Raw genomic sequence first — 13,871 nt, 5'->3', positions numbered from 1 at the left:
GGCATTACCATTAGTTTCTCACCATGGCATAGGTAGTTAACTGCTACACCCTTGATTCAAGGCTTGGCTGTGATGTTGTGTTTCTGTACATTGGTGCAAAAGGCCTTTTTCAATTGGAGCAACCGTTGTTATAAACGTTGACATCTCGTTTTGCTTAAATTTAACGAACTAATTTATAGCTATCATTAACTAGTTAGCTATATATCAATCACCTTGGTAACTTCCACCTTGTTTTGGCAATACGTTAGCAAGCTAACAGCTAGCTAGCTAACGTTAGTAAGTTTCGGCACAGGCAGCACAACAAGCTCAAACATGTATTAGCCAATTCGAACGATGGTAACACTTCGTTTTGTAAACATGAACGTGGCAATGTGTGAAAATATCTTAATTTGCTGTTGTGTCGCGGTGTTGCTAAATAGCCAAACAGCTAATTTCCTAAGTTATTAATTTATTGACATGAGTAATACTAATCAATGGGATAACATACACATTTGCCTACTTTAGAATGGTATGTCGATAACCACGCTTGTATTGTATCATTATTTGCAAGTGTGTCATTTCGCCAACTTGTATCATGTGTGGAAAAATGTAACGGTAGCAAAGTTGTAACTTGACATTTGAAGACATTCAATGCGATTTGCAAACATGCAACTCGATTTGAGGATGAATATACCCTTTTCCAGTACTAACGTCACGCACAGATGCGGACGACGCTTGGCTGCAGTAAGATCGCCATCTGCGCCCATTCAACACAGCCTAGATGTACGTTATTACTATTAAACAAAATCACTTTCTGGGGTTCTCATACGCTTACAATTATGTTTTGATTCTTGCTTTTAACAGTCGCTAAGATTATAGTTGGTTGTGATCTTTGTAAAATAACTATTTTGGATGCAGCAATTGTTAGCTAGAATGCTAACGCGCATTGATATAGGCTGTAGCAAACGCTAGCCAAATAGCCATTTTACTGGTAGTTAAAAAAAAAGTATAATGCAGTTGATTTGCGATGATGAAACAAACATTATATTAAGCATGACATTCATACAAGCCTTGAAATCCAATTATAATCCAAAAGTAGTGTGAAATGCACTCAACCATTTTAGCGTTCTATAACTCCCCTTGTTCTGCCACCAACTTCCGCGCATCGCAGTCCTGCGCAATGTTTGTAAAAACACAGAAAGAGGTCTATGCAACTCATTAATAACTAAACTTGCGAATCTTCTAAATGATACATGTTGCCCATGTCGTACATGCTTGCTCAGAGTTTTGACACGAATGAGAGGTCTAACAATTTTTTTTGTAGTTTGAAATTCACTGAAATTCACTGAGGGACCTTACAGATAATTGTTTGTGTGGGGTGCAGAGATGAGGTAGTCATTTAAAAACTCATAATAAACACTATTGCACACAGTCCATGCAATTTATGTAAGGCAGTGTTTCTTTTTTCCCCCTTAAACATAGAAGGCAAATAATTTATCCCAAACCAAATATAAGTGTTGATATTAGTTATTACTTCAACATTAGTGTGTTTGATCAATTTCTAATACATTTAACACTTTTTCTGGTAGCTGTCTAAGACCCCCTTTCTATGTGTTTGACCAGAAATCAAAGCCTTTGCTTATTTCACATTTTTTAGGATGGGAAATGGTAGGAAAATGTATGCCGTAATTTCTCAAATGTACTTTTAGCTTTCATTTGACACCCAATTTGACATGTTCTTATGAACCTCACATGTTGGTGCTCAAATGGGTCCTTTTACTTGGAAATGTCCATATTTAATATTAGTGAAGAACTTTCGATAACGGTTGTGCTTTAAAGTGCATCACTTCCCATTTTAAACTGTGAGTCTTAAAATGACAATCTTTTAAAGAAGTAAACAGCTGCTTGTTGTGAAGTGCTAAAGGTTATGTTACACATGATTAGTCCTATACACTTGTTTGTCCTGCAAATACGCTTTTAGCACAAACTTTGTACTTAGGCCTGGACTGTGATTTAACAAGTCAATTGTCTGAGAGGTTTTAAAGGGTATGTTTTTGCCATGTGGGATGTTCAGTGTCACAGCAGTGTTTTGCTAATTTGTACAGAGTGTAGTTACAAGATTTTCCTACAGTGCAGTACTCAAAATGGGTTGGATAATAAAGTCCAATAAGCCAATTGGCAAAAAGCATTTTCTTGAACAAAGTCACCGTGAGTTCTTGTTGTTGTACAGTGATGCTGAAATCTTCCTATTTCTACCTATTCTCATGCTACTGTCTGTGACTTGTAACTGTTTATGATTTAATTATTCCTTCTGTCGTTTGTGGTTTGGGATGAGGATGTAGGCTTAGTGCCTGATTATTGAGCGAGTTCAGTGGTTAATTGTACAGCCAGAGAAGGCTTTGGCACTTCCAGGGAATTGAAGCAGATGTTTCAGGGTGGATGTTGTCTCCATCAATTTCAATATTGTACAGCAACTCCATAACCTCAACTACTGTAAAACATTCGGAAAAAGACACAATAACGATCTTCAGCTTTGCGCAGTAGATCACCTGCTAGGTGTCGACCAACGGTGGCAATTCAACATGTAGAATAGTTGGGAAATTAACAGAAAATGAGGGCAGCTGTTCTGTGGTCAGAGGTGATAGGACAGCCACCCGCTGCTTTTAACCGTTCATCGGCAGTCTGTTTGGCCTTTTAGTCAGTCAACCCATCAGAAGAACCCATTAGCCTAACTGTCCAACATCAATCATCTCACATGTTAGGCCTATAGGCCCAAATGTGTGCAAATGCGCAATGATTTATGCTTTAAAGGGACGCTGACCTTAATGGTTTGGCCTTGTTTTTTTTCTTGCTCATTAAGTGCTTGCGGCCATGACTGAAGCCAAACGTGAGTTGTCTTGGGGGTGTGGTTTGATGTGAGTGTGTCTTTGCCATTCAATCACAACAAACCAAGGGCAGTACAGTTGTGAGTAGTAACAGCGAGGTAAGCAAAGCTAGCCTAGCTTTTGTAGAGAAGTTTAGGACTTCTTCTGTCCTGACTCACCATATCAAGATGGTACATTTAATTCAGTTCAATGTGTTGGCTAAAGCCTGCGCTGACCTGTATTTAGCCAAGCTGACAGCAGCTAGCTAGTATAGCTTGTGCATAGCTGCAGCCGGCTAGCCTAACTAGAGGATTTCTTTGAAATCCCAGTTATGCCAAAATTGCAAGAACCAGTGTCTGAAATGTTAACATTTTACCGTAGAAACAGTAACAACTGCAAGTTGAATGCCCTGTCTTCAGTCAGCTGTCCTACAAAGCCAATATTCTATAGCTAACTGGCTAGGTTATGTCTCCTATTAGATATTTTCCAGGTGATAAATCCCAGAACTACTAATCTCCCTACAGGTGTAGGCTACATGTGGACATTGCACAAACATCGCCCAGTTTGAGTGTCAATGTGCTTATTGGCAAACAATCAATGGGTGTGTTTGTTACATACAAAGCATTTTCTGCTGTAATTATCACATTGATGTGCTTATAAACGCCTACGACTTTACCTAGCAAATCAAAATAAGTTGTGTAGAGTACAACTTCAGCTGTCTAACCAGAACTATTATGGCATTATACATCTATGGTCGGTCTAAGGATTTGGCTGTCAAACCAGTAACCACACAATGACACTTGTAGCTCTCTGGGTAAAGTTGTCTTCAATTCTCCAGTGGGTGTGCATGAAGTCCCTTCCATCTATTACAGGTTATGGACCGGTGCAGTCAGTTGTCAGGAGGGGTGGAGTGCATGACACTCCTGGATATGACAGCATTTTGCTTCAACTCATGAGTCCAGCAGGCAGTCCATTAACTACAGGCAAATGTGAGATGCAAGAAGATTGCACTCTTTTCATACTGTAGGCTATACTGACCAATTCAAAGCTTCCTCCAGGAGAGAAGAGTCCAATTGCTGAACTTACAGTGCTGTGAAAAAGTAATTGTTCCCTTTCAGATTTTCTTTTTGCATTTTTTTTTGACACTGAATGTTATCAGATCTCCAGCCAAAAACGAATATTAGATAAAGGGCACCTGAGTGAACAAATAACACATTTGGATACTTTAATTTAACTCTTTACACTCATACCCTTATACGGGCTGAAAATGGCAGAGTTGGACACTAACAAGTGCCTAAATTGAAACGCAGTGGCTCTACAGTAATATGCTGTACATGATGTCAGAGCTCAAATTCTCTGGTTCACAGCGCAGTATTGGTTTTGACTGACTGACTTCTGAACTTGAGCACCGCAAGCGACAAGAAGTTGCCCCCATCCTTCCCGCTAATTGGGCAACTTTGCAAATGTTTAGTCTGACGGAAAGGCTGTAAATAAAGATGACTCAATGTATTTTGAAAGATGTAGACATTGAGAATTATATTAAATACTGCTTTGTCATACAAGCAAGCCAAACACCCGTGAGTCCAAATGTGCACTTCACATTTCAATATCATAAAACTCCTGTAATATACAGTGTCAACGTTTATTAGGTCTGTCCCTGACAACAACAAAAAAAGTCAACCGAGAGTAATCTGTTCTTTCGCCCAAATATTTATTTGACATATACACTCTGTTTGAATAAAATCACCTATATGCACTGAGCTTGTCTGCTGCTTTAAGTGCACCGTATTATGAAATAAGACAAAATGACTAGAGGGAGTCCGACCAAAGTGTATTTGATCGGGCTCAGACTTGCTGCGCTTTTAAAAAAAATAGAGAGAAAAGTCAGCGAGTGACTGTGTGACTAGCACCTGTTGTCTCTCTCCTCTCTGCTGCAGCGACCACCACAGAACATCAAGTGTTTTTGTTTTGTGCAATCCATGTTGCTGAAACTGCAGAATAATTACAGCCATTTCTGGCTTAAGTTATCTTACTCAAATCCTTTATTTGTTTAGGAAAAACATGCCCTGTTCTCTCACCTGACATATAGCCTATGATAATGGCATCAATAAATTGGTTATAACAAACTCCAACACCGTAACACGTGACAGCATAACGGGGGAATGTTTACTAGTTGCTCAGGAGGGAAAGGGGAAGTCAGATGTCTGGAAGAAATTTGACTTAGTTGGGAAAACTACTGGAGATCTAGAAAAATAAGGCAGGTAAGGAGCAGGTGCTGTGTGCATAATTGTGCCAAATAGGTGCTGTTAGATTACAATATTATTTTGGAACAGTGTAAACAACACTAAATTCTAAGCGCACCTTTTTTTTGTGAAGCCTTATTACAGCAAAGACTAAAAACAGTCGCATGCAGTTGCTGACATGGAACGTTTATTTTTTTTGTTTAGGCAAATTATTCAAGGCTCCCTTTGTTTTATTTTAGAACTAAAATGCTTGATTGCATTTCAAATCATGAATGACTCGTCTGATGACATGAACGAATGATTGATCGATTGGTACATGTAGGCTTAAGTAAGTTGCATATTAAAACTGCTTATCAGGATGCACTTTTAGGCCTACAGTTCGATTATGGTTATACAAGGCTGCTATACTAAGCCTACTGATTATATGTATTATTATGATCATAATTGTAATATCAAGGAGGGTAGGAGTAAGAGCTATGTTCGTATTGTGACAAACGGGTGCTGCTAGATTACACTGTTCCAAATTGAGAGAGAAATATTGTAAACAACACTAAATAAATTGTAAGTAATACCAGGGAGGCTGTTCTAATGGAAAACAAGTGTCATGCTGTTATAAAGGCTTTACAAAGATTAAAAGGGATTGGGGGATACCTAGTCAGTTGTCCAACTGAAATGTGTCTTCCGCATTTAACCCAACCCCTCTGAATCAGAGGTGCTGGGGGGGTTGCCTTAATCGACATCCATCTTCGGCGCCCGTGGAACAGTGGGTTAACTGCCCTGCTCAGTGACAGAATGACAAAACAGCCGAAATTGCTTTATCCAACATGTTGTGGTTGACTGTTTAACATGGAAAGAGCAGGTGTTCTTAATGTTTTGTATACTTGGTGTATGTGGATGACTTATAAAGTCAGGTACGTTTACCACTTAGGCGATTGATTATAGACCTAATTAAGTTGTTTTCCTATCCACTTTTCTTCGACAGTTAAGGCAAGGGCTGTTTTCTTGTCTCCTCACACCGCTCCTGCCTCCACCGCATTGTCCTCAACACCAATGTGCTAGCTAACTTTGCTATTGTGCACAAACACTGTAGCAACATGGTCTAGGAAAAGGCAGCAATTCAACAGTGCATGGTTTCAGAACCGCGGACAGTGACCGCTATCCAACGCTGAAGGAAGCGAATTTGTTATAAAATAATATTTGTATTTGTGTTGCACCATTGTTCTTAGATAATATAACCATATACAATTTCAGTAGCATGTTCTGGAGTGATGGACTGTGCCATCTACACGGCCTCCCCAATGGATTAGTCCGCTCGGACAAGTACGAATCAGACTGTTTTGTGTACCATGAAAACAAAAATTCTAATATGCGACTGGCTAAAGAAATTTCGGTCAACCAACAGCATATCGACCAAACAATCAAGCAGTCAACTAAATGGGGTCAGCCCTTACTTTTATGATCACTGTGTTGTCATATCCTGGGTTGTTCTGAGCAGAATGAGCCTATGCTTGTCGTATTGGGAAGAAATTTGGCGGGGAACACGCTTCTGCGTGCCCTCGTGACTCAATTCTATGCGCACCAAAATTATCATCTGCTTCTCTGAATTGCCTTGTGAAAGCCTAAACACTGTAAGATAGTTTTTTGTAACTTAGCTAGCCATGTTGGCAATAGAATACGCTTTGAAATGATACCCACCTGACCAGATTGTGATTTATAATAGACCATTTTTGGAATGCATAAAGGCAGGGATGCAGGGCTGTGCCCTACCAAAAAAACATAAGTCTGCTTGCTCTAGTTCTTCAACAGCACAGCTAGGAGAGCTCAAAATAGCACCTTATAACTGAAGGCTCTTTGAGTCTTAAAACTGCATTGAAATTACATAGGATCTGTGCACACTTTGGAGAGGTGTGGGGCCACTTAGAGACACCAGTTAGACCTCTCACTCAAACCCTTGTCTTATGCTGCACTTACCCCAAATAACCATGAATATTCATATGTTGCTGAACGTATCCAGAGTATTAAGATTTCTTTATCAAAAGTGGCGTAAATGTAAAATGCACATAAAATCAACAGTGTAATGTTTGCATTCAGTCTTGTCAGATTAACGGTTTTGTCCTCACCTTTTAGTCTTCTAATTGTCCAGTCTCCAAACTGTAACCTTGTAATTGCTACCATGGTAATGCATATGCATTTCATACTTCTTTTTGAAGAAACATTTCTATTCATATAGGCCAATTCTCATGAGTGTGAAGGGTTCATTAACAAAGGTATGCAACACCCAATGCCTCTGTGTGAAATGAATTGCCCCATAACACTGGTTTTCACCTTTAGCTGCAATGACTGCAACCAAACACTTCCTGTAGTTGTTGCTCAGCCTCTCACATCGCTGTGGTTGAATCTTGGCCCACTTTTCCATGTAGAACTACTTTAACTCAGTGACATTTGTGGGCTTTTAAGCATAAACTGCTCGTTTCAGGTCCTGCCACAACATCTCAATGGGGTTCAGGTCTGGACTTTGACTAGGCCATTTCAAAACTTTTTTTTACATTCTGATGTAGACTTGCTTGTGTTTTGGATCATTGTCTTGCTGCATGACCCATATGCGTTTCAGCTCAATGGCGGATGGCCTGATTCTCTCCTTTTAGAATTCTCTTGATACAGAGCAGCATTCATGGTGTCTTTAGTGGTGACCAGGTGTCCAGATCCTGAGGCAGCAAAGCATCCCCAAACCATCACACTACCACTGTGCTTGAACATTGGTGAGGTTCTTACGCTGAAATGCAGTGTTTGGTTTTCGCCAGACGTAACTGGACCCATGTTTGCCTAAAAGCACCTGGATGATCTTCATGACTCCAGGGAAGAATGTTCTATGGACAGATGAGTCAAAAGTGGAACTTTTTGGTGACATGGGTTATGTCTGGCGAAAAACCAAACACTGATCATAATTCTTCCACAGCCATGTGAAAGACTGATCGACAACTACAGGAAGCGTTTTGGTTGCAGAAATTGCAGCTATAGGTGGCCCAACCAGTTATTTGTATTTATTATGGATCCCTGTTAACTGCTGCCAAGTAAGTATCTACTCTTCCTGGGGTCCAGCAAAATTAAAGCAGTTATACATTTATAAAAACATTACAAAAGATTTGACCTGTGTGTGTGAATAGTGTGTATGTTATCGTATGTTTCGTGTATTCATGTTTGTGTTGCTTCACAGTCCCACTTTCATAAGGTGTATTTTTTATTTTTTTTTAAATACAATTTTATTGCTTGCATCAGTTACTTGATGTAGTCATGACTTTATGTAGTACTGTACGCCTTCCATAGTCTGTTCTGGACTTTGGGACTGTGAAGAGATGTCGTGTGGGGTATGCATGAGTGCCATTAGTTCAAACAGACAGTTCGGTGTGTTCAACATGTCAATACTTCTCACAAAAACAAGTAGTGATGAAGTCAATTTCTCCTCCACTTTGAGCCAGGAGAGATTGATATACATATTATTGTTAGCTCTGTGTACATCCAAGGGCCAGCAGTTCTTCCCTGTTCTGAGCCAATTGCAAATTTCCTAAGTCCCTCTTTGTGGCATTTGACCACACAACTGAACAGTAGTCCAGGTGCTACAAAACTAGGGCCTGTAAGGACCTGCCTTTTTGATTGTGCTGTTAAGAATGCATAGCAGCGCTTTATTATGGACAGACTTCTCCCCATCCTAGCTACTGTTGTATCAATATGTTTTGACCAATCCAGTGTTACACCAAGCAGTTTAGTCTCAATTAACACATGACTCATTACAATGTTTAGTGAATGATTTGTCACAAATATAATGCCTTTAGTTTTGGAAATACTTAGGACTGACTTATGCCTTGCCTCCCATTCTGAAACAAACTGCAGCTCTTTAAAACCTGTTGTGACTCGGGGGCAGTATTTTCATTTTTGGAAGAAAAAAAACGTTCCCGTAATAAACGGGATATTTTGTCAGGACAAGATGCTAGAATATGCATATAATTGACAGCTTAGGATAGAAAACACTAACGTTTCCAAAACTGTAAAGATATTGTCTGTGAGTATAACAGAACTGATGTTGCAGGCGAAAGTCTGAGAAAAATCCAATCCGGAAGTGCCCCATATTTTGAAAGCGTTCCAATGAGTCCCTATTGAGCTGCGAATGTGCTATCAACCAGCTTACGCTTTCTACGTATTCCCCAAGGTGTCTACAACGTAGTTTTACGCATTTATGTTGAAGAATAGCCGTAGGCGGCTACATTGCGCAAGTAGTCACCTGATGCCCCCAGAGAGATTCTCGCGTAAAATACAGAGGTAGCCATTACTCCAATCGGTCCTACTGAAAAACGACTGCAATTTCCAGGCGATTTCTCAGCCAAACGTGAAGAACAAACGGAGCTATTTCGCCTACAAAAATTATCTTTTTGGAAAAAAGGAACATTTGCTATCTAACTGGGAGTCTCGTGAGTGAAAACATCAGTAGCTCATCAAAGGTAAACAATTTAATTTGATTGCTTTTCTGATTTCGGTGACCAAGTTACCTGCTGCTAGCTGGACAAAATGCTATGCTAGGCTATCGATAAACGTATACAAATGCTTGTCTAGCTTTGGCTGTAAAGCATATTTTGAAAATCTGAGATGACAGGGTGATTAACAAAAGGCTAAGCTGTGTCTCAATATATTTCATTTGTGATTTTCATGAATAGGAATATTTTCTAGGGATATTTATGTTGCGTTATGCTAATTAGTTTCAGGCGATGATTACGCTCCGCATCCGGGATGGGGAGTCAGAGGTTTTAAGTGTTGTAGTCATTTCAGTTGCTGGGGTAGCTGACGTATAGTGTTGCGTTATCCGCATACATAGATACATTGAATAAAGCCAATGTCGTTAGTAAATATTGAAACCGGGCCTAGACAGCTGCCCTGGGGAATTCCTTATTCTACCTGGATTTTGTTGGAGAGGCTTCCATTAAAGAACACCATCTGTTCCATTAGACCGGTAACTCTTTATCCACAATATAGCAGAGGGTGTAAAGCCATGACACAAGTTTTTGCAGCAACAGACTAGGATCAATAATGTCAAAAGCCACGCTGAAGTCTAAAAATGCCTCCACAATCTTTTTATCATCAATTTCTCTCAGCCAAACAGTCATTTGTGTAAATGCTGTGCTTGTTGAATGTCCTTCCCTATAAGCGTGCTGAATGTCTGTCAATTTGTTTATTGTAAAATAGCATTGTATCTGGTCAAACACAATTTATTCCAAAACTTTACAAAGCGTTGGTAACAGGCTAATTGGTCGGCTATTTGAGCCAGTGAAGGGGGCTTTACTATCCATAGGTAGGAGAATAACTTGTTTCCCTCCAGGCCTGAGGGCGCACACTTTCTAGTAGGCTTACATTTAAGATATGGCAAATAGGAGTGGCAATATCATCTGCTATTATCCTCAGTAATTTTCCATCCAAGTTGTCAGATCCCGGTGGCTTGTCATTGGTGATAGAAAACAATACATTCACTTCACAGAATTCAAAATTACAATTCTTGTCTTTTCGTAATTTGGTCAGATATACTTGGATGTGTAGTGTCAGCATTTATTGCTGGCATGTCATGGCTAAGTTTGCTAATTTTGCCAATGGGTTTTGTGATGAATGATGGAGTGGAGTTTGCCTTTTTGCCCAAAATTTCATATAAGGTGATCCAAAGCTTTTTACTATCATTCTTTGTCATTTATCTTTGTTTCATAGTGTAGTTATTTTTATACAGTTTAGTCACATGATTTCTCAATTTGCAGTACGTTTGCCTATCGGTTGTACAGCCAGACCTGTTTTCCATTTTATTTTGCCTCATCCCACTCAACCATACCATATTTAAATTCCTCATCAATCCACAGGGATTTAAGTTTTTACAGTTTTCTTAATGGGTGCATGCTTATTAGTAACTTGGATAAGCAATTTCATGTGGCAAGTGCAGGGTCTGGTTGCTCCTCATGACACACTACGGACCAACAAATATTCTTTACATCAACAACCTAGGAATCGCTACAAAACGTATTGTATAACCTCTTATACACTATATTAGGCCCAGCCTTTGGAACTTTGGTTTTTCTAGATCTAGCTACTACATTGTGATCACAACATCCAATAGCTTTGGATACTGCTTTAGACAAGATTTCTGCAGCATTAGTGTAGATGTGATCAATACATGTGGAGGATTTCATTCCTGTGCTGTTTGTAACTACCCTGGTAGGTTGATTTGATAACCTGAACCAGGTTGCAGGCACCAGTTAGATGCTTTCTCTTGAGTGGGCAGCCTAATGAAAGCCTGTCAATATTTACATCACCCAGAAAATTGTACCCCTCTATTGATATCATTTACATGATCAAGCATTTCACATGTTATCCAGATACTGACTGTCAGCACTTGGTGGTCTGTTACAGCTTCCCCCAGAATGGGTTTCAGGTGAAGCAGATGAACCTGTAGCCATACTACTTCAGCAGTATTTAACATGAGATCCTCTCTAAGCTTTACAGGAACTCCACCTTTTGGCATTTGTCTTTTATGTAGATCTTATAACCATGTATTGCTACCATTGTATCATCAAAGTTATTATCTAAGTGCATTTCAGAGATTGTCAGAATATGAATGTCATCTGTTACTAGCAAATTGATTTCATGGACCTTGTTTCTTAAGCTGCGTTATTAACGTGGGCTATTTTTAGTACTTTTCTGGGATGCTTGATTGTTTTTATTGCTTTAGTGGGAAGCTTAGTAGAGGTAGACATGCTCAGGTTATTTATGTTAGTGCAGGGTGTCCTGCACACAGTGGCATCCTGCTTGGGCACATCACCTCAGTGCTAACAGTTTTATTCTGGTTCATAGGCATGTGATTACTGCATACAATAGCTGTAGGATCAGCAGAGGGATTCAGGGCAGTAAGAGGGACATACATTAGGTTACTTGCGTTGTATTCCAACGCACCTGGGATAATGTACATTTTGCTGAAGCATTATGACAAGTGACACAATGGTAAGGAATAAATGAGCTGGGCTTGGGTCATTGATAAGTCATTGTCTTAATGCAGCCATGTAATGCTGTGAAAGGATCCAGGAACCCAAGTTATTTGGGCCAGATATTATGGGGAGTTTGGTGTCAAGTAGTGACCCATTCAGATCTTTAAAATCCATCTTCAGCTGTTCTGAGCTGCCCTTCATAATGTCAATCAACCCCACATAAACCATGACAGTTTCAGCCCCCGGTGCCTTGGGAATCAACCTGATGATATCCTGAACTGTAATGGGGCAATTACTTTTTCACAAAGGGGCATTGGGTTAACTTTGTTTATATACAGTCGTGGCCAAAAGTTGAGAATGACACATTAATTTCCACGAAGTTTGCTGCTTCCGTTTCTTTAGATATTTTTGTCAGATGTTACTATGGAATACTGAAATATAATTACAAGCATTTCATAATTCTCAAAGGCTTTTCTTGACAATTACATGAAGTTGATGCAAAGAGTCAATATTTGCGGTGTTGACCCTTTTTCAAGACCTCTGCAATCCGCCCTGTCATGCTGTCAATTAACTTCTGGGCCACATCCTGACTGATGGCAGCCCATTCTTGCATAATCACTGCTTGGAGTTTCAGAATTTGTGGGGTTTTGTTTGTCCACCTGCCTCTTGAGGATTGACTACAAGTTCTCAATGGGATTAAGGTCTGGGGAGTTTCCTGGCAATGAACCCAAATTATCAATGTTTTTTCACCAGGCCACTTAATTATCACTTTTGCCTTATTGCAAGGTGCTCCATCATGCTGGAAAAGGCATTGTTTTTCACCAAACTGTTCTTGGATGGTTAGGAGAAGTTGCTCTGATGTGTAGGTACCATTCTTTATTCATGGCTGTGTTCTTAGGCAAAATTGTGAGTGAGCCCACTCCCTTGGCTGAGAGCAACCCAACAAATTAATGCTTTACGGTTGGCATGACACAGGACTGATGGTAGTGCTCATCTTCTCCGGACAAGCTTTTTTCCGGATGCCCCAAATAATCGAAATGGGGATTCATCAGAGAAAATGACTTTACCCCAGTCCTCAGCAGTCCAATCCCTGTACCTTTTGCAGAATATCAGTCTGTCCCTGATGTTTTTCCTGGAGAGAAGTGGCTTCTTTGCTGCCCTTCTTGATACCAGGCCATCCTCCAAAAGTCTTCGCCTCACTGTGTGCAGATGCACACTCACCTGCTTGCTGCCATTCCTGAGCAAGCTCTGTACTGGTGGTGCCCCGATGCCGCAGCTGAATCAACTTTAGGAGACGATCCTGGCGCTTGCTGGATTTCTTGGGTGCTCTGAAGCCTTCACAACAATTGAACCGCTCTCCTTGAAGTTCTTGATGATCTGATAAATGGTTGATTTTAGGTGCCATCTTACTGGCAAAAATATCCTTGCCTGTGAAGCCCTTTTTGTGCAAAGCAAGGATGACGGCACGTGTTCGATTGCAGGTAACCGTGGTTGACAGAGGAAGAACAATGATTCCAAGCACCATCCTCCTTTTGAAGCTTCCAGTCTGTTATTTGAACTTAATCAGTATGACAGAGTGATCTTCAGCCTTGTCCCTGTCAACACTCTCACACGTGTTAACGAGTGAATTACTGACATGATGTCAACTGGTCCTTTTTTGGCAGGGCTGAAATGCAGTGGAAATGTTTTTGGGGGATTTAGTTCGTTTGCATGGCGAAGAGTGACTTTAAAATTCATCTGATCACTCTTCATAACATTCTGGAGGTTATGCAGATTGC

At 40.1% G+C, this 13,871-nt stretch overlaps 1 protein-coding gene across 2 annotated transcripts in view; it reads left to right on the top strand.

Annotated features, from left to right (window-relative positions):
- fbxo34 (F-box protein 34) overlaps positions 1 to 13,871 on the top strand; it is a 50,001-nt gene that overhangs the window by 636 nt on the left and 35,494 nt on the right. The window contains exon 1 of one of the 2 annotated variants that reach the window (XM_021573931.3): positions 683 to 762. The exons of the other annotated variant lie outside the window; for it this stretch is intronic. The gene's annotated coding sequence lies outside the window, so the exon portion shown is untranslated. Of the gene's footprint in view, positions 1 to 682; positions 763 to 13,871 lie in introns of those variants that run through there. 2 annotated transcript variants of the gene reach the window in all.

This window comes from Oncorhynchus mykiss, chromosome 19 (assembly GCF_057628025.1).
Source record: "Oncorhynchus mykiss isolate SJ-2025 chromosome 19, ASM5762802v1, whole genome shotgun sequence".
Classification (NCBI taxonomy): Eukaryota; Metazoa; Chordata; class Actinopteri; order Salmoniformes; family Salmonidae; genus Oncorhynchus; species Oncorhynchus mykiss.
Note: the sequence above shows the minus strand (reverse complement) of the source record. Positions and strands in the feature narration are given on the sequence as shown.